Source organism: Dama dama, chromosome 31 (assembly GCF_033118175.1).
Source record: "Dama dama isolate Ldn47 chromosome 31, ASM3311817v1, whole genome shotgun sequence".
Lineage (NCBI taxonomy): Eukaryota > Metazoa > Chordata > Mammalia > Artiodactyla > Cervidae > Dama > Dama dama.
The window spans coordinates 4,245,046-4,271,907 of NC_083711.1; positions in this window are offsets into that span (position 1 = coordinate 4,245,046).

Sequence of the window (26,862 nt, forward strand, 5' to 3'; positions counted from 1 at the left end):
GGAATTGCTCTGCACGCAGTGCAGGGGAATCGGGCCTCATCTCGCGGTGAGGGGGAAGTCTCATGGTTTTTCTCGAGTTGCGGCCGGAACCTGGGGTATATTCTCGAGTTACGACGGGGAGGGCCCTTCCAGACACGTGTTTGTTCAGCGACGTCAGGACTCCTGCCTAGGTGCGAGGGACAGCTCGGGATTCTCCTCGAGTCTTGGCATGGCAATTGGGACGCGTCTCCACGTGAGGCGGGAGACCCAGGGTCCCTTTCCACGTGCCACAGGGATCCTGGGACTCCTATCCATTTTCAAGGGGAGTCAGGCATCGTCTGCTTTGGAAGCATTGATCTCCGCGGACCTCTCGAGTTTTCAAAGGATGTGAGGCCTCCGCTCGCGATGAGGCGGAGAATTAGGTTTTTCTCTGTGGTCTCCACAGGGGATTCAGACATCCCTTCGTCTTGGGAGATGCAAGACGAGCCTGCATTCAATTCACTGCAGGGATATCCGGCCTTACTTGGAGTCAGAGCATTTCGGTGTCCATTCCCCTTGAGGCCACAAACTCAGGGGCCCTCTCACATACCTGTAGCTGAGAGAAGCCTCCTCTTGAGGTGCTTTTGGAAAGTTGGTATTCCTCTTGATTCGAAGCCAGGGACTAAGATCTCATCTCGAGTTGATTTGGGGTCCACGGAGGACTTTCGTGTTGCTCCAGTGACCTCAGGATCCCTCTAGACTTGAGACAGTGATCTTGGGTTTTCTCTGGAGTGCCATCAAGGAAATCAAGGCTCCTTTCACGTTTGATGTGGAACTCGGAATTGCTCTGCACGCAGTGCAGGGGAATCGGGCCTCATCTCGCGGCGAGGGGGAAGTCTCATGGTTTTTCTTGAGTTGCGGCCGGAACCTGGGGTATATTCTCGAGTTTCGACGGGGAGGGCCCTTCCAGACACGTGTTTGTTCAGCGACGTCAGGACTCCTGCCTAGGTGCGAGGGACAGCTCGGGATTCTCCTCGAGTCTTGGCATGGCAATTGGGACGCATCTCCACGTGAGGCGGGAGACCCAGGGTCCCTTTCCACGTGACACAGGGATCCTTGGACTCCTATCCATTTTCAAGAGGAGTCAGGCATCGTCTCCTTTGGAAGCATTGATCTCCGTGGACCTCTCGAGTTTTCAAAGGATGTGAGGCCTCCGCTCGCGATTAGCAGAGAATTAGGTTTTTCTCTGTGGTCTCCACAGGGGATTCAGACATCCCTTCGTCTTGGGAGATGCAAGACGAGCCTGCATTCAATTCACTGCAGGGATATCCGGCCTTACTTCGAGTCAGAGCATCTCGGTGTCCATTCCACTTGAGGCCACAAACTCAGGGGCCCTCTCACATACCTGTAGCTGAGAGAAGCCTCCTCTTGAGGTGCTTGTGGAAAGTTGGTATTCCTCTTGAGTCGAAGCCAGGGACTAAGCTCTCATCTCGAGTTGATTTGGGGTCCAGGGAGCCCTTTCGTGTTGCTACAGTGACCTCAGGATCCCTCTAGACTAGAGACAGTGATCTTGGGTTTTCTCTGGAGTGCCATCAAGGAAATCAAGGCTCCTTTCACTTTTGATGTGGAATACGGAATTGCTCTGCACGCAGGGCAGGGGAATTGGGCCTCATCTCGCGGCGAGGGGGAAGTCTCATGGTTTTTCTCGAGTTGCGGCCGGAACCTGGGGTATATTCTCGAGTTACGACGGGGAGGTCCCTTCCAGACATGTGTTTGTTCAGCTACGTCAGGACTCCTGCCTAGGTGCGAGGGACACCTCGGGATTCTCCTCGAGTCTTGGCATGGCAATTGGGATGCGTCTCCACGTGAGGCATGAGACCCAGGCTCCCTTTCCACGTGCCACAGGGATCCTGGGACTCCTATCCATTTTCAAGAGGAGTCGGGCATCGTCTCCTTTGGAAGCATTGATCTCTGCAGACCTCTAGAGTTTTCAAAGGATGTGAGGCCTCTGGTCGCGATGAGGCGGAGGACTAGGTCTTTCTCTGTGGTCTCCACAGGGGATTCAGACAACCCTTCGTCTTGGGAGATGCACGACGAGCCTGCATTCAATTCACTGCAGGGATATCCGGCCTTACTTCGAGTCAGAGCATCCCGCTGTCCATTCCACTTGAGGCCACAAACTCGGGGTCCCTCAAATATACCTGTAGCTGAGAGAAGCCTCCTCTTGAGGTGCTTGTGGAAAGTTGGTATTCCTCTTGAGTCTAAGCCAGGGACTAAGCTCTCATCTCGAGTTGATTTCGGTCCACGGAGCCGTTTCCTTTTGGTCCAGTGACCTCAGGATCCCTCTAGACTTGAAACAGTGATCTTGGGTTTTCTCTGGAGTGCCATCAAGGAAATCAAGGCTCCTTTCACGTTTGATGTGGAACACGGAATTGCTCTGCATGCAGTGCAGGGGAATCGGGCCTCAACTCGCGGCGAGGGGGAAATCTCATGGTTTTTCTCGAGTTGCGGCCCAAACCTGGGGTATACTCACGAGTTACGACGGGGAGGGCCCTTCCAGACACGTGTTTGTTCAGCGACGTCAGGACTCCTGCCTAGGTGCGAGTGACACCTCGGGATTCTCCTCGAGTCCTGGTATGGCAATTTGGACGCGTCTCCACGTGAGGCGGGAGACCCAGGGTCCCTTTCCACGTGCCACAGGGATCCTGGGACTCCTATCCATTTTCAAGAGGAGTCAGGCATCGTCTCCTTTGGAAGCGTTTATCTCCGCCGATCTCTCGAGTTTTCAAAGGATGTGAGGCCTCCGGTCGCGATGAGGCGGAGAACTCGGTCTTTCTCTGTGGTCTCCACAGGGGATTCAGAGATCCCTTCGTCTTGGGAGATGCAAGACGAGCCTGCATTCAATTCACTGCAGGGATATCCGGCCTTACTTCGAGTCAGAGCATCTCGGTGTCCATTCCACTTGAGGCCACAAACTCAGGGTCCCTCTCACATACCTGTAGCTGAGAGAAGCCTCCTCTTGAGGTGCTTGTGGAAAGTTGATATTCCTCTTGAGTCGAAGCCAGGGACTAAGCTCTCATCTCGAGTTGATTTGGGGTCCACGGAGCCCTTTCGTGTTGCTCCAGTGACCTCAGGATCCCTCTAGACTTGAGACAGTGATCTTGGGTTTTCTCTGGAGTGCCATCAAGGAAATCAAGGCTCCTTTCACGTTTGATGTGGAACACGGAATTGCTCTGCACGCAGTGCAGGGGAATCGGGCCTCATTTCGCGGTGAGGGGGAAGTCTCATTGTTTTTCTCGAGTTGCGGGCGGAACCTGGGGTATATTCTCAAGTTAAGACTGGGAGGGCCCTTCCAGACACGTGTTTGTTCAGCGACGTCAGAACTCCTGCCTAGGTGCGAGGGACACCTCGGGATTCTCCTCGAGTCTTGGCATGGCAATTGGGACGCGTCTCCACGTGAAGCGGGAGACCCAGGGTCCCTTTCGACGTGCCACAGGGATCCTGGGACTCCTATCCGTTTTCAAGAGGAGTCAGGCATCGTCTCCTTTGGAAGCATTGATCTCCGCGGACCTCTCGAGTTTTCAAAGGATATGAGGCCTCCGGTCGCGAGGAGGCGGAGGACTAGGTCTTTCTCTGTGGTCTCCACAGGGGATTCAGACATCCCTTCGTCTTGGGAGATGCAAGACGAGCCTGCATTGAATTCACTGCAGGGATATCCGGCCTTATTTCGAGTCAGAGCATCTCGGTGTCCATTCCACTTGAGGTCACAAACTCAGGGTCCCTCTCACATACCTGTAGCTGAGAGAAGCCTCCTCTTGAGGTGCTTGTGGAAAGTTGGTATTCCTCTTGAGTCGAAGCCAGGGACTAAGCTCTCATCTCGAGTTGATTTGGGGTCCACGGAGCCCCTTCGTGTTGCTCCAGTGACCTCAGGATCCCTCTAGACTTGAGACAGTGATCTTGGGTTTTCTCTGGAGTGCAATCAAGGAAATCAAGGCTCCTTTCACTTTTGATGTGGAACACGGAATTGTTCTGCACGCAGTGCAGGGGAATCGGGCTTCATCCAGTGGCGAAGGGGAAGTCTCATGGTTTTTCTCGAGTTGCGGCCGGAACCTGGGGTATATTCTCGAGTTACGACGGGGAGGGCCCTTCCAGACACGTGTTTGTTCAGCGACGTCAGGACTCCTGCCTAGGTGCGAGGGACAACTCGGAATTCACCTCGAGTCTTGGCATGGCAATGGGGACGCGTCTCCACGTGAGGCGGGAGACCCAGGGTCCCTTTCCACGTGCCACAGGGATCCTGGGACTCCTATCCATTTTCAAGAGGAGTCAGGCATCGTCTCCTTTGGAAGCATTGATCTCTGCGGACCTCTCGAATTTTCAAAGGATGTGAGGCCTCTGGTCGCGATGAGGCAGAAAATTAGGTCTTTCTCTGTGGTCTCCACAGGGGATTCAGACATCCCTTCGTCTTGGGAGATGCAAGACGAGCCTGCATTCAATTCACTGCAGGGATATCCGGCCTTACGTGGAGTCAGAGCAACTCGGTGTCCATTCCACTTGAGGCCACAAACTCGGGGTCCCTCTCACATACCTGTAGCTGAGAAAAGCCTCCTCTTGAGGTGCTTGGGGAAAGTTGATATTCCTCTTGATTCGAAGCCAGGGACTAAGCTCTCATCTCGAGTTGATTTGGGGTCAACGGAGCCCTTTCATGTTGCTCCAGTGACCTCAGGATCCCTCTAGACTTGAGACAGTGATCTTGGGTTTTCTCTGGAGTGCCATCAAGGAAATCAAGGCTCCTTTCACTTTTGATGTGGAACAAGGAATTGCTCTGCACGCAGTGCAGGGGAATCCGGCCTCATCTCGCGGCGAGGGGGAAGTCTCATGGTTTTTCTCGAGTTGCGGCCGGAACCTGGGGTATATTCTCGAGTTACGACGGGGAGGGCCCTTCCAGACACGTGTTTGTTCAGCGACGTCAGGACTCCTGCCTAGGTGCGAGGGACAGCTCGGGATTCTCCTCGAGTCTTGGCATGGCAATTGGGACGCGTCTCCACGTGAGGCGGGAGACCCAGGGTCCCTTTCCACGTGCCACAGGGATCCTGGGACTCCTATCCATTTTCAAGAGGAGTCAGGCATCGTCTCCTTTGGAAGCATTGATCTCCGCGGACCTCTCGAGTTTTCAAAGGATGTGAGGCCTCCGGTCGCGATGAGGCGGAGAACTCGGTCTTTCTCTGTGGTCTCCACAGGGGATTCAGACATCCCTTCGTCTTGGGAGATGCAAGACGAGCCTGCATTCAATTGACTGCAGGGATATCCGGCCTTACTTCGAGTCAGAGCATCTCGGTGTCCATTCCACTTGAGGCCACAAACTCAGGGTCCCTCTCACATACCTGTAGCTGAGAGAAGCCTCCTCTTGAGGTGCTTGTGGAAAGTTGGTATTCCTCTTGAATCGAAGCCAGGGACTAAGCTCTCATCTCGAGTTGATTTGGGGTCCACGGAGCCCTTTCGTGTTGCTCCAGTGACCTCAGGATCCCTCTAGACTTGAGACAGTGATCTTGGGTTTTCTCTGGAGTGCCATCAAGGAAATCAAGGCTCCTTTCACGTTTGATGTGGAACACGGAATTGCTCTGCATGCAGTGCAGGGGAATCGGGCCTCATGTCGCGGCGAGGGCGAAGTCTCATGGTTTTTCTCGAGTTGCGGCCGGAACCTGGGGTATATTCTCGAGTTACGACGGGGAGGGCCCTTCCAGACACGTGTTTGTTCAGCGATGTCAGGACTCCTGCCTAGGTGCGAGGGACACCTCGGTATTCTCCTCGAATCTTGGCATGGCAATTGGGACGCGTCTCCACGGGAGGCGGGAGACCCAGGGTCCCATTCCACGTGCCACAGGGATCCTGGGACTCCTATCCATTTTCAAGAGGAGTCAGGCATCGTCTCCTTTGGAAGCATTGATCTCCGCGGACCTCTCGAATTTTCAAAGGATGTGAGGCCTCTGGTCGCGATGAGGCAGAAAATTAGGTCTTTCTCTGTGGTCTCCACAGGGGATTCAGACATCCCTTCGTCTTGGGAGATGCAAGACGAGCCTGCATTCAATTCACTGCAGGGATATCCGGACTTACTTCGAGTCAGAGCATCTCGGTGTCCATTCCACTTGAGGCCACAAAGTCAGGGTCCCTCTCACATACTTGTAGCTGAGAGAAGCCTCCTCTTGAGGTGCTTGTGGAAAGTTGATATTCCTCTTGAGTCTAAGCCAGGGACTAAGCTCTCATCTCGAGTTGATTTGGGGTCCACGGAGCCCTGTCGTGTTGCTCCAGTGACCTCAGGATCCCTCTAGACTTGAGACAGTGATCTTGGGTTTTCTCTGGAGTGCCATCAAGGAAATCAAGGCTCCTTTCACTTTTGATGTGGAATACGGAATTGCTCTGCACGCAGGGCAGGGGAATCGGGCCTCATCTCGCGGCGAGGGGGAAGTCTCATGGTTTTTCTCGAGTTGCGGCCGGAACCTGGGGTATATTCTCGAGTTGTGACGGGGAGGTCCCTTCCAGACATGTGTTTGTTCAGCAACGTCAGGACTCCTGCCTAGGTGCGAGGGACACCTCGGGATTCTCCTCGAGTCTTGGCATGGCAATTTGGACGCGTCTCCACGTGAGGCGGGAGACCCAGGGTCCCTTTCCACGTGCCACAGGGATCCTGGGACTCCTATCCATTTTCAAGATGAGTCAGGCATCGTCTCCTTTGGAAGCATTGATCTCCACGGACCTCTCGAGTTTTCAAAGGATGTGAGACCTCTGGTCGCGATGAGGCGGAGAACTCGGTCTTTCTCTGTGGTCTCCACAGGGGATTCAGACATCGCTTCGTCTTGGGAGACGCAAGACGAGCCTGCATTCAATTCACTGCAGGGATATCCGGCCTTACTTCGAGTCAGAGCATCTCGGTGTCCATTCCACTTGAGGCCACAAACTCAGGGTCCCTCTCACATACCTGTAGCTGAGAGAAGCCTCCTCTTGAGGTGCTTTTGGAAAGTTGGTATTCCTCTTGACTCGAAGCCAGGGACTAAGCTCTCATCTCGAGTTGATTTGGGGTCCACGGAGAACTTTCATGTTGCTCCAGTGACCTCAGGATCCCTCTAGACTTGAGACAGTGATCTTGGGTTTTCTCTGGAGTGCCATCAAGGAAATCAAGGCTCCTTTCACGTTTGATGTGGAATACGGAATTGCTCTGCACGCAGTGCAGGGGAATCAGGCCTCATCTCGCGGCTAGGGGGAAGTCTCATGGTTTTTCTCGAGTTGCGGCCGGAACCTGGGTATATTCTCGAGTTACGACGAGGAGGGCCCTTCCAGACACGTGTTTGTTCAGCGACGTCAGGACTCCTGCCTAGGTGCGAGGGACACCTCGGGATTCTCCTCGAGTCTTGGCATGGCAATTGGGACGCGTCTCCACGTGAGGCGGGAGACCCAGGGTCCCTTTCCACGTGCCACAGGTACCTGGGACTCCTATCCATTTTCAAGAGGAGTCAGGCATCGTCTCCTTTGGAAGCATTGATCTCCGTGGACCTCTCGAGTTTTCAAAGGATGTGAGGCCTCCGCTCGCGATGAGGCGGAGAATTAGGTTTTTCTCTGTGGTCTCCACAGGAGATTCAGACATCCCTTCGTCATGGGAGATGCAAGACGAGCCTGCATTCAATTCACTGCAGGGATATCCGGCCTTACTTCGAGGCAGAGCATCTCGGTGTCCATTCCACTTGAGGCCACAAACTCAGGGGACCTCTCACATACCTGTAGCTGAGAGAAGCCTCCTCTTGAGGTGCTTGTGGAAAGTTGGTATTCCTCTTGAGTCGAAGCCAGGGACCAAGCTCTCATCTCGAGTTGATTTGGGGTCCATGGAGCCCATTCGTGTTGCTACAGTGACCTCAGGATCCCTCTAGACTAGAGACAGTGATCTTGGGTTTTCTCTGGAGTGCCATCAAGGAAATCAAGGCTCCTTTCACTTTAGATGTGGAATACGGAATTGCTCTGCACGCAGGGCAGGGGAATCGGGCCTCATCTCGCGGCGAGGGGGAAGTCTCATGGTTTTACTCGAGTTGCGGCCAGAACCTGGGGTATATTCTCGAGTTACGACGGGGAGGTCCCTTCCAGACACGTGTTTGTTCAGCGACGTCAGGACTCCTGCCTAGGTGCGAGGGACACCTCGGGATTCTCCTCGAGTCTTGGCATGGCAATTGGGATGCGTCTCCACGTGAGGCATGAGGCCCAGGGTCCCTTTCCACGTGCCACAGGGATCCTGGGACTCCTATCCATTTTCAAGAGGAGTCAGGCATCGTCTCCTTTGGAAGCATTGATCTCCGCGGACCTCTCGAGTTCTCAAAGGATGTGAGGCCTCCGGTCGCGATGAGGCAGAGAACTCGGTCTTTATCTGTGGTCTCCACAGGGGATTCAGACATCCCTTCGTCTTGGAGATGCAAGACGAGCCTGCATTCAATTCACTGCAGGGATATCCGGCCTTACTTAGAGTCAGAGCATCTCGGTGTCCATTCCACTTGAGGCCACAAACTCAGGGTCCCTCTCACATACCTGTAGCTGAGAGAAGCCTCCCCTTGAGGTGCATGTGGAAAGTTGGTATTCCTCTTGAGTCGAAGCCAGGGAGTAAGCTCTCATCTCGAGTTGATTTGGGGTCCACGGAGCCCTGTCGTTTTGCTCCAGTGACCTCAGGATCCCTCTAGACTTGAGACAGTGATCTTGGGTTTTCTCTGGAGTGCCATCAAGGAAATCAAGGCTCCTTTCACGTTTGATGTGGAACACGGAATTGTTCTGCACGCAGTGCAGGGGAATCGGGCTTCATCCAGCGGCGAGGGGGAAGTCTCATGGTTTTTCTCGAGTTGCGGCCGGAACCTGGGGTATATTCTCGAGTTACGCCGGGGAGGGCCCTTCCAGACACGTGTTTGTTCAGCGACGTCAGGACTCCTACTAGGTGCGAGGGACACCTCGGTATTCTCCTCGAGTCTTGGCATGGCAATGGGGACGCGTCTCCACATGAGGCGAGAGACCCAGGGTCCCTTTCCACGTGCCACAGCGATCCTTGGACTCCTATCCATTTTGAGGAGGAGTCAGGCATCGTCTCCTTTGGAAGCATTGATCTCCGCGGACCTCTCGAGTTTTCAAAGGATGTGAGGCCTCCGCTCGCGATGAGGCGGAGAATTAGGTCTTTCTCTGTGGTCTCCACAGGGGATTCAGACAGCCCTTCGTCTTGGGAGATGCAAGACGAGCCTGCATTCAATTCACTGCAGGGATATCCGGACTTACTTCGAGTCAGAGCATCTCGGTGTCCATTCCACTTGAGGCCACAAACTCAGGGTCCCTCTCACATACTTGTAGCTGAGAGAAGCCTCCTCTTGAGGTGCTTGTGGAAAGTTGATATTCCTCTTGAGTCTAAGCCAGGGACTAAGCTCTCATCTCGAGTTGATTTGGGGTCCACGGAGCCCTTTCCTGTTGCTCCAGTGACCTCAGGATCCCTCTAGACTTGAGACAGTGATCTTGGGTTTTCTCTGGAGTGCCATCAAGGAAATCAAAGCTCCTTTCTCGTTTGATGTGGAACACGGAATTGCTCTGCATGCAGTGCAGGGGAATCGGGCCTCAACTCGCGGAGAGGGGGAAATCTCATGGTTTTTCTCGAGTTGCGGCCCGAACATGGGGTATATTCTCGAGTTACGACGGGGAGGGCCCTTCCAGACACGTGTTTGTTCAGCGACGTCAGGACTCCTGCCTAGGTGCGAGGGACACCTCGGGATTCTCCTCGAGTCTTGGCATGGCAATTTGGACGCGTCTCCACGTGAGGCGGGAGACCCAGGGTCCCTTTCCACGTGCCACAGGGATCCTGGGACTCCTATCCATTTTCAGGAGGAGTCAGGCATCGTCTGCTTTGGAAGCATTGATCTCCGCGGACCTCTCGAGTTTTCAAAGGATGTGAGACCTCCGGTCGCGATGAGGCGGAGAACTCGGTCTTTCTCTGTGGTCTCCATAGGGGATTCAGACATCCCTTCGTCTTGGGAGATGCAAGACGAGCCTGCATTCAATTCACTGCAGGGATATCCGGCCTTACTTCGAGTCAGAGCATCTCGGTTTCCATTCCACTTGAGGCCACAAACTCAGGGTCCCTCTCACATACCTGTAGCTGAGAGAAGCCTCCCCTTGAGGTGCTTGTGGAAAGTTGGTATTCCTCTTGAGTCGAAGCCAGGGACTAAGCTCTCATCTCGAGTTGATTTGGGGTCCACGGAGCCCTTTCGTGTTGCTCCAGTGACCTCAGAATCCCTCTAGACTTGAGACAGTGATCTTGGGTTTTCTCTGGAGTGCCATCAAGGAAATCAAGGCTCCTTTCACGTTTGATGTGGAACACGGAATTGTTCTGCACGCAGTGCAGTGGAATCGGGCCTCATCTCGCGGCGAGGGGTAAGTCTCATGGTTTTTCTCGAGTTGCGGCCGGAACCTGGGGTATATTCTCGAGTTACGACGGGGAGGGCCCTTCCAGACACATGTTTGTTCAGCGACGTCAGGACTCCTGCCTAGGTGCGAGGGACACCTCGGGATTCTCCTCGAGTCTTGGTATGGCAATGGGGACGTGTCTCCACGTGAGGTGGGAGACCCAGGGTCCCTTTCCACGTGCCACAGGGATCCTGGGACTCCTATCCATTTTCAAGGGGAGTCAGGCATCGTCTGCTTTGGAAGCATTGATCTCCGCGGACCTCTCGAGTTTTCAAAGGATGTGAGGCCTCCGCTCGCGATGAGGCGGAGAATTAGGTTTTTCTCTGTCGTCTCCACAGGGGATTCAGACATCCCTTCGTCTTGCGAGATGCAAGACGAGCCTGCATTCAATTCACTGCAGGGATATCCGGCCTTACTTCGAGTCAGAGCATTTCGGTGTCCATTCCACTTGAGGCCACAAACTCAGGGTCCCTCTCACATACCTGTAGCTGAGAGAAGCCTCCTCTTGAGGTGCTTGTGGAAAGTTGGTATTCCTCTTGAGTCGAAGCCAGGGACTAAGCTCTCATCTCGAGTTGATTTGGGGTCCACGGAGCACTTTCGTGTTGCTACAGTGACCTCAGGATCCCTCTAGACTAGAGACAGTGATCTTGGGTTTTCTCTGGAGTGCCATCAAGGAAATCAAGGCTCCTTTCACTTTTGATGTGGAATACGGAATTGCTCTGCACGCAGGGCAGGGGAATCGGGCCTCATCTCGCGGCGAGGGGGAAGTCTCATGGTTTTTCTCGAGTTGCGGCCGGAACCTGGGGTATATTCTCGAGTTGTGACGGGGAGGTCCCTTCCAGACATGTGTTTGTTCAGCAACGTCAGGACTCCTGCCTAGGTGCGAGGGACACCTCGGGATTCTCCTCGAGTCTTGGCATGGCAATTGGGATGCGTCTCCACGTGAGGCGAGAGACCCAGGGTCCCTTTCCACGTGCCACAGCGATCCTTGGACTCCTATCCATTTTCAAGAGGAGTCAGGCATCGTCTCCTTTGGAAGCATTGATCTCCGCGGACCTCTCGAGTTTTCAAAGGATGTGAGGCCTCCGCTCGCGATGAGGCGGAGAATTAGGTTTTTCTCTGTGGTCTCCACAGGGGATTCAGACATCCCTTCGTCTTGGGAAATGCAAGACGAGCCTGCATTCAATTCACTGCAGGGATATCCAGCCTTACGTCGAGTCAGAGCATCTCGGTGTCCATTCCACTTGAGGCCACAAACTCAGGGGCCCTCTCACATACCTGTAGCTGAGAGAAGCCTCCTCGTGAGGTGCTTGTGGAAAGTTGGTATTCCTCTTGAGTCGAAGCCAGGGACTAAGCCCTCATCTCGAGTTGATTTGGGTCCACGGAGCCCTTTTGTGTTCCTACAGTGACCTCAGGATCCCTCTAGACTAGAGACAGTGATCTTGGGTTTTCTCTGGAGTGCCATCAAGGAAATCAAGGCTCCTTTCACTTTTGATGTGGAATACGGAATGCTCTGCACCCAGGGCAGGGGAATCGGGCCTCATCTCGCGGCGAGGGGGAAGTCTCATGGTTTTTCTAGAGTTGCGGAAGAACCTGGGGTATATTCTCGAGTTACGACGGGGAGGTCCCTTCCAGACATGTGTTTGTTCAGCGACGTCAGGACTCCTGCCTAGGTGCGAGGGACACCTCGGGATTCTCCTCGAGTCTTAGCATGGCAATTGGGATGCGTCTCCACGTGAGGCATGAGACCCAGGGCTCCTTTCCACGTGCCACAGGGATCCTGGGACTCCTATCCATTTTCAAGAGGAGTCGGGCATCGTCTCCTTTGGAAGCATTGATCTCCGCAGACCTCTCGAATTTTCAAAGGATGTGAGTCCTCCGGTCGCGATGAGGCGGAGGACTAGGTCTTTCTCTGTGGTCTCCACAGGGAATTCAGTCATCTCTTCGTCTTGGGAGATGCAAGACGAGCCTGCATTCAATTCACTGCAGGGATATCCAGCCTTACTTCGAGTCAGAGCATCCCGGTGTCCATTCCACTTGAGGCCACAAACTCGGGGTCCCTCAAATATACCTGTAGCTGAGAGAAGCCTCCTCTTGAGGTGCTTGTGGAAAGTTGGTATTCCTCTTGAGTCTAAGCCAGGGACTAAGCTCTCATCTCGAGTTGATTTCGGTCCACGGAGCCGTTTCCTTTTGGTCCAGTGACCTCAGGATCCCTCTAGACTTGAAACAGTGTTCTTGGGTTTTCTCTGGAGTGCCATCAAGGAAATCAAGGCTGCTTTCATTTTTGATGTGGAACACGGAATTGCTCTGCATGCAGTGCAGGGGAATCGGGCCTCAACTCGCGGCGAGGGGGAAATCTCATGGTTTTTCTCGAGTTGCGGCCCAAACCTGGGGTATATTCTCGAGTTAAGACGTGGAGGGCCCTTCCAGACACGTGTTTGTTCAGCGACGTCAGGACTCCTGCCTAGGTGCGAGGGACACCTCGGGTTTCTCCTCGAGTCTTGGCAAGGCAATTGGGACGCGTCTCCACGTGAGGCGGGAGACCCAGGGTCCCTTTCCACGTGCCACAGGGATCCTGGGACTGCTATCCATTTTCAAGAGGAGTCAGGCATCGTCTCCTTTGGAAGCATTGATCTCCGCGGACCTCTCGAGTTTTCAAAGGATGTGAGGCCTCCGCTCGCGATGAGGCGGAGAATTAGGTTTTTCTCTGTGGTCTCCACAGGGGATTCAGACATCCCTTCGTCTTGGGAGATACAAGACGAGCCTGCATTCAATTCACTGCAGGGATGTCCGGCCTTACTTCGAGTCAGAGCATCTCGGTGTCCATTCCACTTGAGGCCACAAACTCAGGAGACCTCTCACATACCTGTAGCTGAGAGACGCCTCCTCTTGAGGTGCTTGTGGAAAGTTGGTATTCCTGTTGAGTCGAAGCCAGGGACTAAGCTCTCATCTCGAGTTGATTTGGGGTCCACGGAGCCCTTTTGTGTTGCTCCAGTGACCTCAGGATCCCTCTAAACTTGAGACAGGGATCTTGGGTTTTCTCTGGAGTGCCATCAAGGAAATCAAGGCTCCTTTCACGTTTGATGTGGAACACGGAATTGTTCTGCACGCAGTGCAGGGCAATCGGGCTTCATCAAGCGGCGAGGGGAAAGTATCATGGTTTTTCTCGAGTTGCGGCCGGAACCTGGGGTATATTCTCGAGTTACGATGGGGAGGGCCCTTCCAGACACGTGTTTGTTCAGCGACGTCAGTACTCCTGCCTAGGTGCGCGGGACACCTCGGGATTCTCCTCGAGTCTTGGCATGGCAATTTGGACGCTTCTCCACGTGAGCCGGGAGACCCAGGGTCCCTTTCCACGTGCCACAGGGATCCTGGGACTCCTATCCATTTTCAAGAGGAGTCAGGCATCGTCTCCTTTGGAAGCATTGATCTCCGCGGACCTCTCGAGTTTTCAAAGGATGTGAGGCCTTCGCTCGCGATGAGGCGGAGGACTAGCTCTTTCTCTGTCATCTCCACAGGGGATTCAGACATCCCTTCGTCTTGGGAGATGCAAGACGATCGTGCATTCAATTCATTGCAGGGATATCCGGACTTACTTCGAGTCACAGCATCTCGGTGTCCATTCCACTTGAGGCCACAAACTCAGGGTCCCTCTCACATACCTGTAGCTGAGAGAAGCCTCCTCTTGAGGTGCTTGTGGAAAGTTGGTATTCCTCTTGAGTCGAAGCCAGGGACTAAGCTCTCATCTCGAGTTGATTTGTGGTCTACGGAGCCCTTTCGTTTTGCTCCAGTGACCTCAGGATCCCTCTAGACTTGAGCCAGTGAACTTGGGTTTTCTCTGGAGTGCCATCAAGGAAATCAAGGCTCCTTTCACGTTTGATGTGGAAAACGGAATTGCTTTGCACGCAGGGCAGGGGAATCAGGCCTCATCTCGCGGCGAGGGGGAAGTCTCAAGGTTTTTCTCGAGTTGCGGCCCGAACCTGGGGTATATTCTCGAGTTACAACGGGGAGGGCCCTTCCAGACACGTGTTTGTTCAGCGACGTCAGGACTCCTGCCTAGGTGCGAGGGACACCTCGGGATTCTCCTCGAGTCTTGGCATGGCAATTGGGACGTGTCTCCACGTGAGGCGGGAAACACAGGGTTCCTTTCCACGTGCCACATGGATCCTGGGACTCCTATCCATTTTCAAGGGGAGTCAGTCATCGTCTCCTTTGGAAGCAATGATCTCCGCGGAACTCTCGAGTTTTCAAAGGATGTGAGGCCTCCGCTCGCGAGTAGGCGGAGAATTAGGTTTTTCTCTGTGGTCTCCAAAGGGGATTCAGACATCCCTTCGTCTTGGGAGATGCAAGACGAGCCTGCATTCAATTCACTGCAGGGATATCCGGCCTTACTTCGAGTCAGAGCATCCCGGTGTCCATTCCACTTGAGGCCACAAACTCGGGGTCCCTCAAATATACATGTAGCTGAGAGAAGCTTCCTCTTGAGGTGCTTGTGGAAAGTTGGTATTCCTCTTGAGTCTACGCCAGGGACTAAGCTCTCATCTCGAGTGTATTTCGGTCCACGGAGCCCTTTCCTGTTGGTCCAGTGACCTCAGGATCCCTCTAGACTTGAGACAGTGATCTTGGGTTTTCTCTGGAGTGTCATCAAGGAAATCAAGGCTCCTTTCACGTTTGATGTGGAACACGGAATTGCTCTGCATGCAGTGCAGGGAAATCGTGCCTCAACTCGCGGCGACGGGGAAATCTCATTGTTTTTCTCGAGTTACGGCCGGAACCTGGGGTATGTTCTCGAGTTACTAAGGGGAGGGCCCTTCCAGACACGTGTTTGTTCAGCGACGTCAGGACTCCTGCCTAGGTGTGAGGGACACCTCGGGATTCTCCTCGAGTCTTGGCATGGCAATTTGGACGCGTCTCCACGTGAGGCGGGAGACCCAGGGTCCCTTTCCACGTGCCACAGGGATCCTGGGACTCCTATCCATTTTCAAGAGGAGTCAGGCATCGTCTCCTTTGGAAGCATTGATCTCCGCGGACCTCTCGAGTTTTCAAAGAATGTGAGGTCTCCGGTCTCGATGAGGCGGAGAACTCGGTCTTTCTCTGTGGTCTCCACAGGGGATTCAGACATCCCTTCGTCTTGTTAGATGCAAGACGAGCCTGCATTCAATTCACTGCAGGGATATCCGGCCTTACTTCGAGTCAGAGCATCTCGGTGTCCATTCCACTTGAGGCCACAAACTCAGGGTCCCTCTCACATACCTGTAGCTGAGAGAAGCCTCCTCTTGAGGTGCTTGTGGAAAGTTGGTATTCCTCTTGAGTCGAAGCCAGGGACTAAGCTCTCATCTCGAGTTGATTTGGGGTCCACGGAGCCCGTTCCTGTTGCTCCAGTGACCTCAGGATCCCTCTAGACTTGAGACAGTGATCTTGGGTTTTCTCTGGAGTGCCATCAAGGAAATCAAGGCTCCTTTCACGTTTGATGTGGAACACGGAATTGTTCTGCACGCAGTGCAGGGGAATCGGGCTTCATCCAGCGGCGAGGGGGAAGTCTCATGGTTTTTCTCGAGTTGCGGCCGGAACCTGGGGTATATTCTCGAGTTACGACGGGGAGGGCCCTTCCAGACACGTGTTTGTTCAGCGACGTCAGGACTCCTGCCTAGGTGCGAGGGTCAACTCGGGATTCACCTCGAGTCTTGGCATGGCAATTGGACGCGTCTCCATGTGAGGCGGGAGACCCAGGGTCCCTTTCCACGTGCCACAGGGATCCTGGGACTCCTATCCATTTTCAAGAGGAGTCAGGCATCGTCTCCTTTGGAAGCATTGATCTCCGCGGACCTCTCGAGTTTTCAAAGGATGTGAGGCCTCCGCTCGTGATGAGGCGGAGGACTAGCTCTTTCTCTGTCATCTCCACAGGGGATTCAGACATCCCTTCGTTTTGGGAGATGCATGGCGATCGTGCATTCAATTCACTGCAGGGATATACGGCCTTACTTCGAGTCAGAGCATCTCGGTGTCCATTCCACTTGAGGCCACAAACTCAGGGTCCCTCTCACATACCTGTAGCTGAGAGAAGCCTCCTCTTGAGGTGCTTGTGGAAAGTTGGTATTCCTCTTGAGTCGAAGCTAGGGACTAAGCTCTCATCTCGAGTTGATTTGTGGTCCACGGAGCCCTTTCGTGTTGCTCCAGTGACCTCAGGATCCCTCTAGACTTGAGACAGAGAACTTGGGTTTTCTCTGGAGCGCCATCAAGGAAATCAAGGCTCCTTTCACGTTTGATGTGGAAAACGGAATTGCTTTGCACGCAGGGCAGGGGAATCAGGCCTCATCTCGCGGCGAGGGGGAAGTCTCATGGTTTTTCTCGAGTTGCGGCCCGAACCTGGGGTATATTCTCGAGTTACGACGGGGAGGGCCCTTCCAGACACGTGTTTGTTCAGCGACGTCAGGACTCCTGCCTAGGTGCGAGGGACACCTCGGGATTCTCCTCGAGTCTTGGCATGGGTATTGGGACGCGTCTCCACGTGAGGCAGGAGACCCAGGGTTCCTTTCCACGTGCCACATGGATCCTGGGACTCCTATCCATTTTCAAGAGGAGTCAGGCATCGTCTCCTTTGGAAGCATTGTTATCTGCGGAGCTCTCGAGTTTTCAAAGGATGTGAGGCCTCTGGTCGCGATGAGGCAGAAAGTTAGGTCTTTCTCTGTGGTCTCCTCAGGGGATCAGACATCCCTTCGTCTTGGGAGATGCAAGACGAGCCTGCATTCAATTCACTGCAGGGATATCCGGCCTTACGTCGAGTCAGAGTATCTCGGTGTCCATTCCACTTGAGGCCACAAACTCAGGGTCCCTCTCACATACCTGTACCTGAGAGAAGCCTCCTGTTGAGGTTCTTGTGGAAAGTTGATATTCCTCTTGAGTCGAAGCCAGGGACTAAGCTCTCATCTCGAGTTGATTTGGGGTCCACGGAGCCCTTTCCTGTTGCTCCAGTGACCTCAGGATCCCTCTAGACTTGAGACAGTGATCTTGGGGTTTCTCTGGAGTGCCATCAAGGAAATCAAGGCTCCTTTGACTTTTGATGTGGAACACGTAATTGCTCTGCATGCAGTGCAGGGGAATCGGGCCTCATCTCGCGGCGAGGGGGAAGTCTCATGGTTTTTCGCGAGTTGCGGGCGGAACCTGGGGTATATGCTCGAGTTACGACGGGGAAGGCCCTTCCAGACACGTGTTTGTTCAGCGACGTCAGGACTCCTGCCTAGGTGCGAGGGACACCTCGGGATTCTCCTCGAGTCTTGGCATGGCAATTTGGACGCGTCTCCATGTGAGGCGGGAGACCCAGGGTCCCTTTCCACGTGCCACAGGGATCCTGGGACTCCTATCCATTTTCAAGAGGAGTCAGGCATCGTCTCCTTCGGAAGCATTGATCTCCCCGGACCTCTCGAATTTTCAAAGGATGTGAGGCCTCTGGTCGCGATGAGGCGGTGGACTAGGTCTTTCCCTGTGGTCTCCACAGGGGTTTAGACATCCCTTCGTCTTGGGAGATGCAAGACGAGCCTGCATTCAATTCACTGCAGGGATATTCGGCCTTACTTCGAGTCAGAGCATCTCGGTGTCCATTCCATTTGAGGCCACAAACTCAGGGGCCCTCTCACTTACATGTAGCTGAGAGAAGCCTCCGCTTGAGCTGCTTGTGGAAAGTTGGTATTCCTCTTGAGTCGAAGCCAGGGACTAAGCTCTCATCTCGAGTTGATTTGGGGACCACAGAGCCCTTTCATGTTGCTACAGTGACCTCAGGATCCCTCTAGACTTGAGACAGTAATCTTGGGTTTTCTCTGGAGTGCCATCAAAGAAATCAAGGCTCCTTTCATTTTTGATGTGGAATACGGAGTTGCTCTGAATGCAGGGCAGGGGAATCGGGCCTCATCTCGTGGCGAGGGGGAAGTCTCATGGTTTTTCTCGAGTTGCGGCCTGAACCTGGGGTATATTCTCGAGTTACGAAGGGGAGGGCCCTTCCAGACACGTGATAGGTGCGAGGGACACCTTTGGATTCTCCTAAAGTCTTGGCATGGCAATTGGAACGCGTCTCCACATGAGGCAAGAGACCCAGGGTCCCTTTCCACGTGCCACAGGGATCCTGGGACTCCTATCCATTTTGAAGAGGAGTCAGGCATCGTCTCCTTTGGAAGTATTGATCTCCGTGGACCTCTCGAGTTTTCAAAGGTTGTGAGTCCTCCGGTCTCGATGAGACGGAGAACTAGGTCTTTCTCTGTGGTCTCCACAGGGGCTTCAGACATCCCTTCGTCTTGGAGATGCAAGACGAGCATGCATTCAGTTCACTGCAGGGATATCCGGCCTTACCTCGAGTCACAGCGTCTCGGTGTCCATTCCACTTGAGGCCACAAACTCAGGGTCCCTCTCACATACCTGTAGCTGAGAGAAGCCTCCGCTTGAGGTGCTTGTGGAAAGTTGGTATTCCCCTTGAGTCGAAGCCAGGGACTAAGTTCTCATCTCGAGTTGGTTTTGGGTCCATGGAGCCCTTTCTTGTTGCTACAGTGACCTCAGGATCCCTCTAGACTTGAGACAGTGATCTTGGGTTTTGTATGGAGTGCCATCAAGGAAATCAAGGCTCCTTTCAAGTTTGATGTGGAACACGGATTTTCTCTGCATGCATTGCAGGGGAATCGGGCCTCATCTCGCGGCGAGGGGGAAGTCTCATGGTTGTTCTCGAGTTGCGGCCGGAACCTGGGGTATATTCTCGAGTTACGACGGGGAGGGTCTTTCCAGACACATGTCTGTTCAGCAACGTCAGGACCCCTGCCTAGGTGCGAGGGACAACTCGGGATACTCCTCGAGTCTTGGCATGGCAATTGGGATGCGTCTCCACGTGAGGCGGGAGACCCAGGGTCCCTTTCCACGTGCCAGAGGGATCCTGGGACTCCTATCCATTTTCAAGAGGAGTCAGGCATCGTCTCCTTTGGAAGCATTGATCTCCGTGGACCTCTCGAGTTTTCAAAGGATGTGAGGCCTCCGGTCGCGATGAGGCAGAGAACTAGTTCTTTCTCTGTCGTCTCCACAGGGGATTCAGACATCCCTTCGTCTTGGGAGATGCAAGACGAGCCTGCATTCAATTCACTGCAGGGATATCCGGCCTTACTTCGAGACAGAGCATCTCGGTGTCCATTCCACTTGAGCCCACAAACTCAGGGTCCCTCTCACATACATGTAGCTGAGAGAAGCCTCCCCTTGAGGTGCTTGTGGAAAGTTGGAATTCCTCTTGAGTCGAAGCCAGGAACTAAGCTCTCATCTCGAGTTGATTTGGGGTGCACAGAGCCCTTTTGTGTTGCTACAGTGACCTCAGGATCCCTCTAGACTTGAGACAGTGATCTTGGGTTTTCTCTGGAGTGCCATCAAGGAAATCAAGGCTTTTTTCTCGTTTGATGTGGAACACGGAATTGCTCTGCACGCAGTGCAGGGGAATCGGGCCTCATCTCGCGGCGAGGGGGAAGTCTCATGGTTTTTCTCGAGTTGCGCCGGAACCTGGGGCATATTCTCGAGTTACGATGGGGAGGGCCCTTCCAGACACGTGTTTGTTCAGCGACGTCAGGACTCCTGCCTAGGTGTGAGGGATTCCTCGAGATTTTCCTCGAGTCTTGGCATGGCAATTGGGACGCGTCTCCACGTGAGGCGGGAGACCGAGAGTCCCTTTCCACGTGCCACAGTGATCCTGGGACTCCTATCCATTTTCAAGAGGAGTCAGGCATCGTCTCCTTCGCAAGTATTGATCTCAGCGGACCTCTCGAATTTTCAAAGGATATGAGGCCTCCGGTTGCGAGGAGGCGGAGGACTAGGTCTTTCTCTGTGGTCTCCACAGGGGATTCAGACAACCCTTCGTCTTGGAGATGCAAGACGAGCCTGCATTCAATTCACTGCAGTGATATCCGGCCTTACTTCGAGTCAGAGCATCTCGGTGTCCATTCCACTTGAGGCCACAAACTCGGGGTCCCTCAAATATACATGTAGCTGAGAGAAGCCTCCTCTTGAGGTGCTTGTGGAAAGTTCGTATTCCTCTTGAGTCTAAGCCAGGGACTAAGCTCTCATCTCGAGTGTATTTCGGTCCACGTAGCCCTTTCCTGTTGGTCCAGTGACCTCAGGATCCTTCTAGACTTGAGACATTGATCTTGGGTTTTCTCTGGAGTGTCATCAAGGAAATCAAGGCTCCTTTCACGTTTGATGTGGAACACGGAATTGCTCTGCATGCAGTGCAGGTGAATCGGGCCTCAACTCGCGGCGAGGGGGAAATCTCATGGTTTTTCTCGAGTTGCGGCCCGAACCTGGGGTATATTCTCGAGTTACGACGGGGAGGGCCCTTCCAGACACGTGTTTGTTCAGCGATGTCAGGACTCCTGCCTAGGTGCGAGGGACACCTCGGGATTCTCCTCGAGTCTTGGCATGGCAATTGGGACGCGTCTCCACGTGAGGCGGGAGACCCAGTGTCCCTTTCCACGTGCCACAGGGATCCTGGGACTCCTATCCATTTTCAAGAGGAGTCAGGCATCGTCTCCTTTGGAAGCATTGATCTCCGCGGACCTCTCGAGTTTTCAAAGGATGTGAGGCCTCCGGTCGCGATGAGGCGGAGAACTAGGTCTTTCTCTGTGGTCTCCACAGGGGATTCAGACATCCCTTCGTCTTGGGAGATGCAAGACGAGCCTGCATTCAATTCACTGCAGGGATATCCAGCCTTACATCGAGTCAGAGCATCTCGGTGTCTATTCCACTTGAGGCCACAAACTCAGGGTCCCTCTCACATACCTGTAGCTGAGAGAAGCCTCCTCTTGAGGTGCTTGTGGAAAGTTGATATTCCTCTTGAGTGGAAGCCAGGAACTAAGCTCTCATCTCGAGTTGATTTGGGGTCCACGGAGCCCTTTCCTGTTACTCCATTGACCTCAGGATCCCTCTAGACTTGAGACAGTGATCTTGGGTTTTCTCTGGAGTGCCATCAAGGAAATCAAGGCTCCTTTCACGTTTGATGTGGAACACGGAATTGCTCTGCACGCAGTGCAGTGGAATCGGGCCTCATCTCGCGGCGAGGGGGAAGTCTCATGGTTTTTCTCGAGTTGCGGCCGGAACCTGGGGTATATTCTCGAGTTACGACAGGGAGGGCCCTTCCAGACACGTGTTTGTTCAGCGACGTCGGACTCCTGCCTAGGTGCGAGGGACACCTCGGGATTCTCCTCGAGTCTTGGCATGGCAATTGGGACGCGTCTCCACATGAGGCGGGAGACCCAGGGTCCCTTTCCACGTGCCACAGGAATCCTGGGACTCCTATCCATTTTGAAGAGGAGTCAGGCATCATCTCCTTTGGAAGCATTGATCTCCGCAGAACTCTCGAGTTTTCAAAGGATGTGAGGCCTCCGGTCTTGATGAGGTGGAGGACTAGGTCTTTCTCTGTGGTCTCCACAGGTGATTCAGACATCCCTTCATCTATGGAGATGCAAGACGAGCCTGCATTCAATTCACTGCAGGGATATCCGGCCTTACTTCGAGTCAGAGCATCTCAGGGTCCATTCCATTTGAGGCCACAAATTCAGGGTCCCTCTCACATACCTGTAGCTGAGAGAAGCCTCCTCTTAAGGTGCTTGTGGAAAGTTGGTAGTCCTCTTGAGTCGAAGCCAGGGACTAAGCTCTCATCTCGAGTTGATTTGGGGTCCACGGAGCCATTTCGTGTTGCTCCAGTGACCTCAGGATCCCTCTAGACTTGAGACAGTGATCTTGGGTTTTTCCTGGACTGCCATCAAGGAAATCAAGGCTTCTTTCACGTTTGATGTGGAACACGGAATTGCTCTGCACGCAGTGCAGGGGAATCGGACCTCATCTCGCGGCGAGGGGGAAGTCTCATGGTTTTTCTCGAGTTGCGGCCGGAACCTGGGGTATATTCTCGAGTTACGACGGGGAGGGCCCTTCCAGACACGTGTTTGCTCAGCGACGTCAGGACTCCTGCCTAGGTGCGAGGGACACCTCGGGATTCTCCTCGAGTCTTGGCATGGCATTTGGGACGCGTCTCCACGTGAGGCGGGAGACCCAGGGTCCATTTCCACGTGCCACAGTGATCCTGGGACTCCTATCAATTTTCAAGAAGAGTCAGGCATCGTCTCCTTTGGAAGCATTTATCTCCGCAGACCTCTCGAGTTTTCAAAGGATGTGAGGCCTCCGGTCGCGATGAGGCGGAGGACTAGGACTTTCTCTGTCGTCTCCACAGGGGATTCAGACATCCCTTCGTCTTGGGAGATGCAAGACGAGCCTGCATTCAATTCAATGCAGGGATATCCGGCCTCACTTCGAGTCAGAGCATCTCGGTGTCAATTCCACCTGAGGCCACAAACTCAGGGTCCTTCTCACATACCTGTAGCTGAGAGAAGCCTCCTCTTGAGGTGCTTGTGGAAAGTTGGTATTCCTCTTGAGTCGAAGCCAGGGACTAAGCTCTCATCTCGAGTTGATTTAGGGTCCAAGGAGCCCTTTCGTGTTGCTCCAGTGACCTCAGGATCCCTCTAGACTTGAGCCAGTGATCTTGGGTTTTCTCTGGAGTGCCATCAAGGAAATCAAGGCTCCTTTCACGTTTGATGTGGAACACGGAATTGCTCTGCATGCAGTGCGGGGAATCGGGCCTCAACTCGCGGCTAGGTGGAAATCTCATGGTTTTTCTCGATTTGCGGCCGGAACCTGGGGTATATTCTCGAGTTACGATTGGGAGGACCCTTCCAGACACGTGTTTGTTCAGAGACGTCAGGACTCCTGCCTAGGCGCGAGGGACACCTCGGGATTCTCCTCGAGTCTTGGCATGGCAATTGGGACGCGTCTCCACGTGAGGCCGGAGACCCAGGGTCCCTTTCCACGTGCCACAGGGATCCTGGGACTCCTATCCATTTTCAAGAAGAGTCAGGTATCGTCTCCTTTGGAAGCATTGATCTCCGCAGACCTCTCGAGTTTTCAAAGGATGTGAGGCCCCCGTTCTTGATGAGTCGGAGGACTAGGTCTTTCTCTGTGGTCTCCAAAGGGGATTCAGACATCACTTCGTCTTGGGAGATGCAAGACCAGCCTGCATTCAATTCAATGCAGGGATATCCGAACTTACTTCGAGTCAGAGCATCTCGGTGTCCATTCCACTTGAGGCCACAAACTCAGGGTCCCTCTCACAAAAGTGTAGCTGAGAGAAGCCTCCTCTTGAGGTGCTTGTGAAAAGTTGGTATTCCTCTTGAGTCGAAGCCAGGGACTAAGCTCTCATCTCGAGTTGATGTGGGGTCCATGGAGCCCTTTCGTGTTGCTCCAGTGACCTCAGGATCCCTCTAGACTTGAGACAGTGATCTTGGGTTTTCTCTGGAGTGCCATCAAGGAAATCAAGGCTCCTTTCACGTTTGATGTGGAACACGGAATTGCTCTGCACGCAGTGCAGGGGAATCGGGCCTCATCTCGAGGCGAGGGGGAAGTCTCATGGTTTATCTCGAGTTGCGGCCGGAACCTGGGGTATATTCTCGAGTTACGACGGGGAGGGCCCTTCCAGACACGTGTTTGCTCAGCGACGTCAGGACTCCTGCCTAGGTACGAGGGAAACCTCGGGATTCTCCTCGAGTCTTGGCATGGCAATTGGGACGCGTCTCCACGTGAAGCAGGAGACCCAGGGTCCATTTGCACGTGCCACAGGGATCCTGGGACTCCTATCCATTTTCAAGAGGAGTCAGGCATCGTCTCCTTTGGAAGCATTGATCTCCGCAGACCTCTCGAGTTTTCAAAGGATGTGAGGCCTCCGGTCGCGATGAGGCGGAGGACTAGGTCTTTTGCTGTGGTCTCCACAGGGGATTCATACATCCCGTCGTCTTGGGAGATTCAAGACGAGCCTGCATTCAATTCACTGCAGGGATATCCGGCCTTACTTCGAGTCAGAGCATCTCGGTGTCCATTCCACTTGAGGCCACAAACTCAGGGTCCCTCTCAAATACCTGTAGCTGAGAGAAGCCTCCTCTTGAGGTGCTTGTGGAAAGTTGGTATTCCTCTTGAGTCGAAGCCAGGGACTAAGCTCTCATCTCGAGTTGATTTGGGGTCCACGGAGCCCTTTCGTGTTGCTCCAGTGACCTCAGGATCCTTCTAGACTTGAGATAGTGATCTTGGGTTTTCTCTAGAGTGCCATCAAGGAAATCAAGGCTCCTTTCACGATTGATGTGGAACACGGAATTGCTCTGCACGCAGTGCAGGGGAATCGGGCCTCATCTCGCGGCGAGGGGGAAGTCTCATGGTTTTTCTCGAGTTGCGGCCGGAACCTGGGGTATATTCTCGAGTTACGACGGGAGGGCCCTTCCAGACACGTGTTTGTTCAGCGACGTCAGGACTCCTGCCTAGGTGCGAGGGACACCTCGGGATTCTCCTCGAGTCTTGGCATGGCAATTGGGACGCGTCTCCACTTGAGGCGGGAGACCCAGGGTCCCTTTCCACGTGCGACAGGGATCCTGGGACTCCTATCCATTTTCAAGAGGATTCAGGCATTGTCTCCTTTGGAAGCATTGATCTCCGCAGACCTCTCAAGTTTTCAAAGGATGTGAGGCCTCGGGTCGCGATGAGGCGGAGGACTAGGTCTTTCTCTGTCGTCTCCACAGGGCTTTCAGACATCCCTTCGTCTTGGGAGATGCAAGACGAGCCTGCATTCAATTCACTGCAGGGATATCCGGCCTTACTTCGAGTCAGAGCATCTCGGTGTCCATTACACTTGAGGCCACAAATTCAGGGTAACTCTCACATACCTGTAGCTGAGAGAAGCCTCCTCTTGAGGTGCTTATGGAAAGTTGGTATTCCTCTTGAGTCGAAGCCAGGGACTAAGCTCTCATCTCAAGTTGATTTGGGGTCCCTGGGGCCCTTTCATGTTGCTCCAGTGACCTCAGGATCCCTCTAGACTTGAGACACTGATCTTGGGTTTTCTCTGGAGTGCCATCAAGGAAATCAAGGCTCCTTTCATTTTTGATGTGGAATACGGAATTGCTCTGCACGCAGGGCAGGGGAATCGGGCCTCATCTCGCGGCGAGGGGGAAGTCTCATGGTTTTTCTCGAGTTGCGGCCGGAACCTGGGTTATATTCTCGAGTTACGACGGGGAGGTCCCTTCCAGACACGTGTTTGTTCAGCGACGTCAGGACTCCTGCCTAGGTGCGAGGGACACCTCGGGATTCTCCTCGAGTCTTGCATGGCAATTGGGACGTGTCTCCACGTGAGGCGGGAGACCCAGGGTCCCTTTCCAAGTGTCACAGTGATCCTGGGACCCCTATCCATTTTCAAGAAGAGTCAGGCATTGTCTCCTTTGTAAGCATTGATCTCTTCAGACCTCTCGAGTTTTCAAAGGATGTGAGGCCTCCGGTCGCGATGAGGCGGAGGAGTAGGTCTTTCTCTGTGGTCTCCACAGGGGATTCAGACAACCCTTCGTCTTGGGAGATGCAAGACGAGCCTGCATTCAATTCACTGCAGGGATATCCGGCCTTACTTAGAGTCAGAGCATCTCGGTGTCCATTCCACATGAGGCCACAAACTCAGGGTCCCTCTCACATACCTGTAGCTGAGAGAAGCCTCCTCTTTAGTTGCTTGTGGAAAGTTGGTATTCCTCTTGTGTCGAAGCCAGGGACTAAGCTCTCATCTCGAGTTGATTTGTGGTCCACGGAGCCCTGTCGTGTTGCTCCAGTGACCTCAGGATCCCTCTAGACTTGAGACAGTGATCTTGGGATTTCTCTGGAGTGCCATCAAGGAAATCAAGGCTCCTTTTACGTTTGATGTGGAAAACGGAATTGCTCTGCATGCAGTGCAGGGGAATCGGGCCTCATGTCCCGTCGAGGGGGAAGTCTCATGGTTTTTCTCGAGTTGCGGCCGGAACCTGGGGTATATTCTCGAGTTATGATGGGGAGGGCCCTTCCATACACGTGTTTGTTCAGCGACATCAGGACTCCTGCCTAGGTGCGACGGACACCTCGGGATTCTCCTCGAGTCTTGGCATGGCAATTGGGACGCGTCTCCACGTGAGGCGGGAGACCCAGGGTCCCTTTCCACGTGCCACAGGGATCCTGGGACTCCTATCCATTTTCAAGAGGAGTCAGGCATCGTCTCCTTTGGAAGCATTGATCTCCGCAGACCTCTCGAGTTTTCAAAGGATGTGAGGCCTCTGGTCGCGATGAGGCGGAGAACTCGGTCTTTCTCTGTGGTCTCCACAGGGGATTCAGATATCCCTTCTTCTTGGGAGATGCAAGACGAGCCTGCATTCAATTCACTGCAGGGATATCCGGCCTTACTTCGAGTCAGAGCATCTCGGTGTCCTTTCCACTTGAGGCCACAAACTCGGGGTCCCTCAAATATACCTGTAGCGGAGAGAAGCCTCCTCTTGAGGTGCTTGTGGAAAGTTGGTATTCCTCTTGAGTCGAAGCCAGGGACTA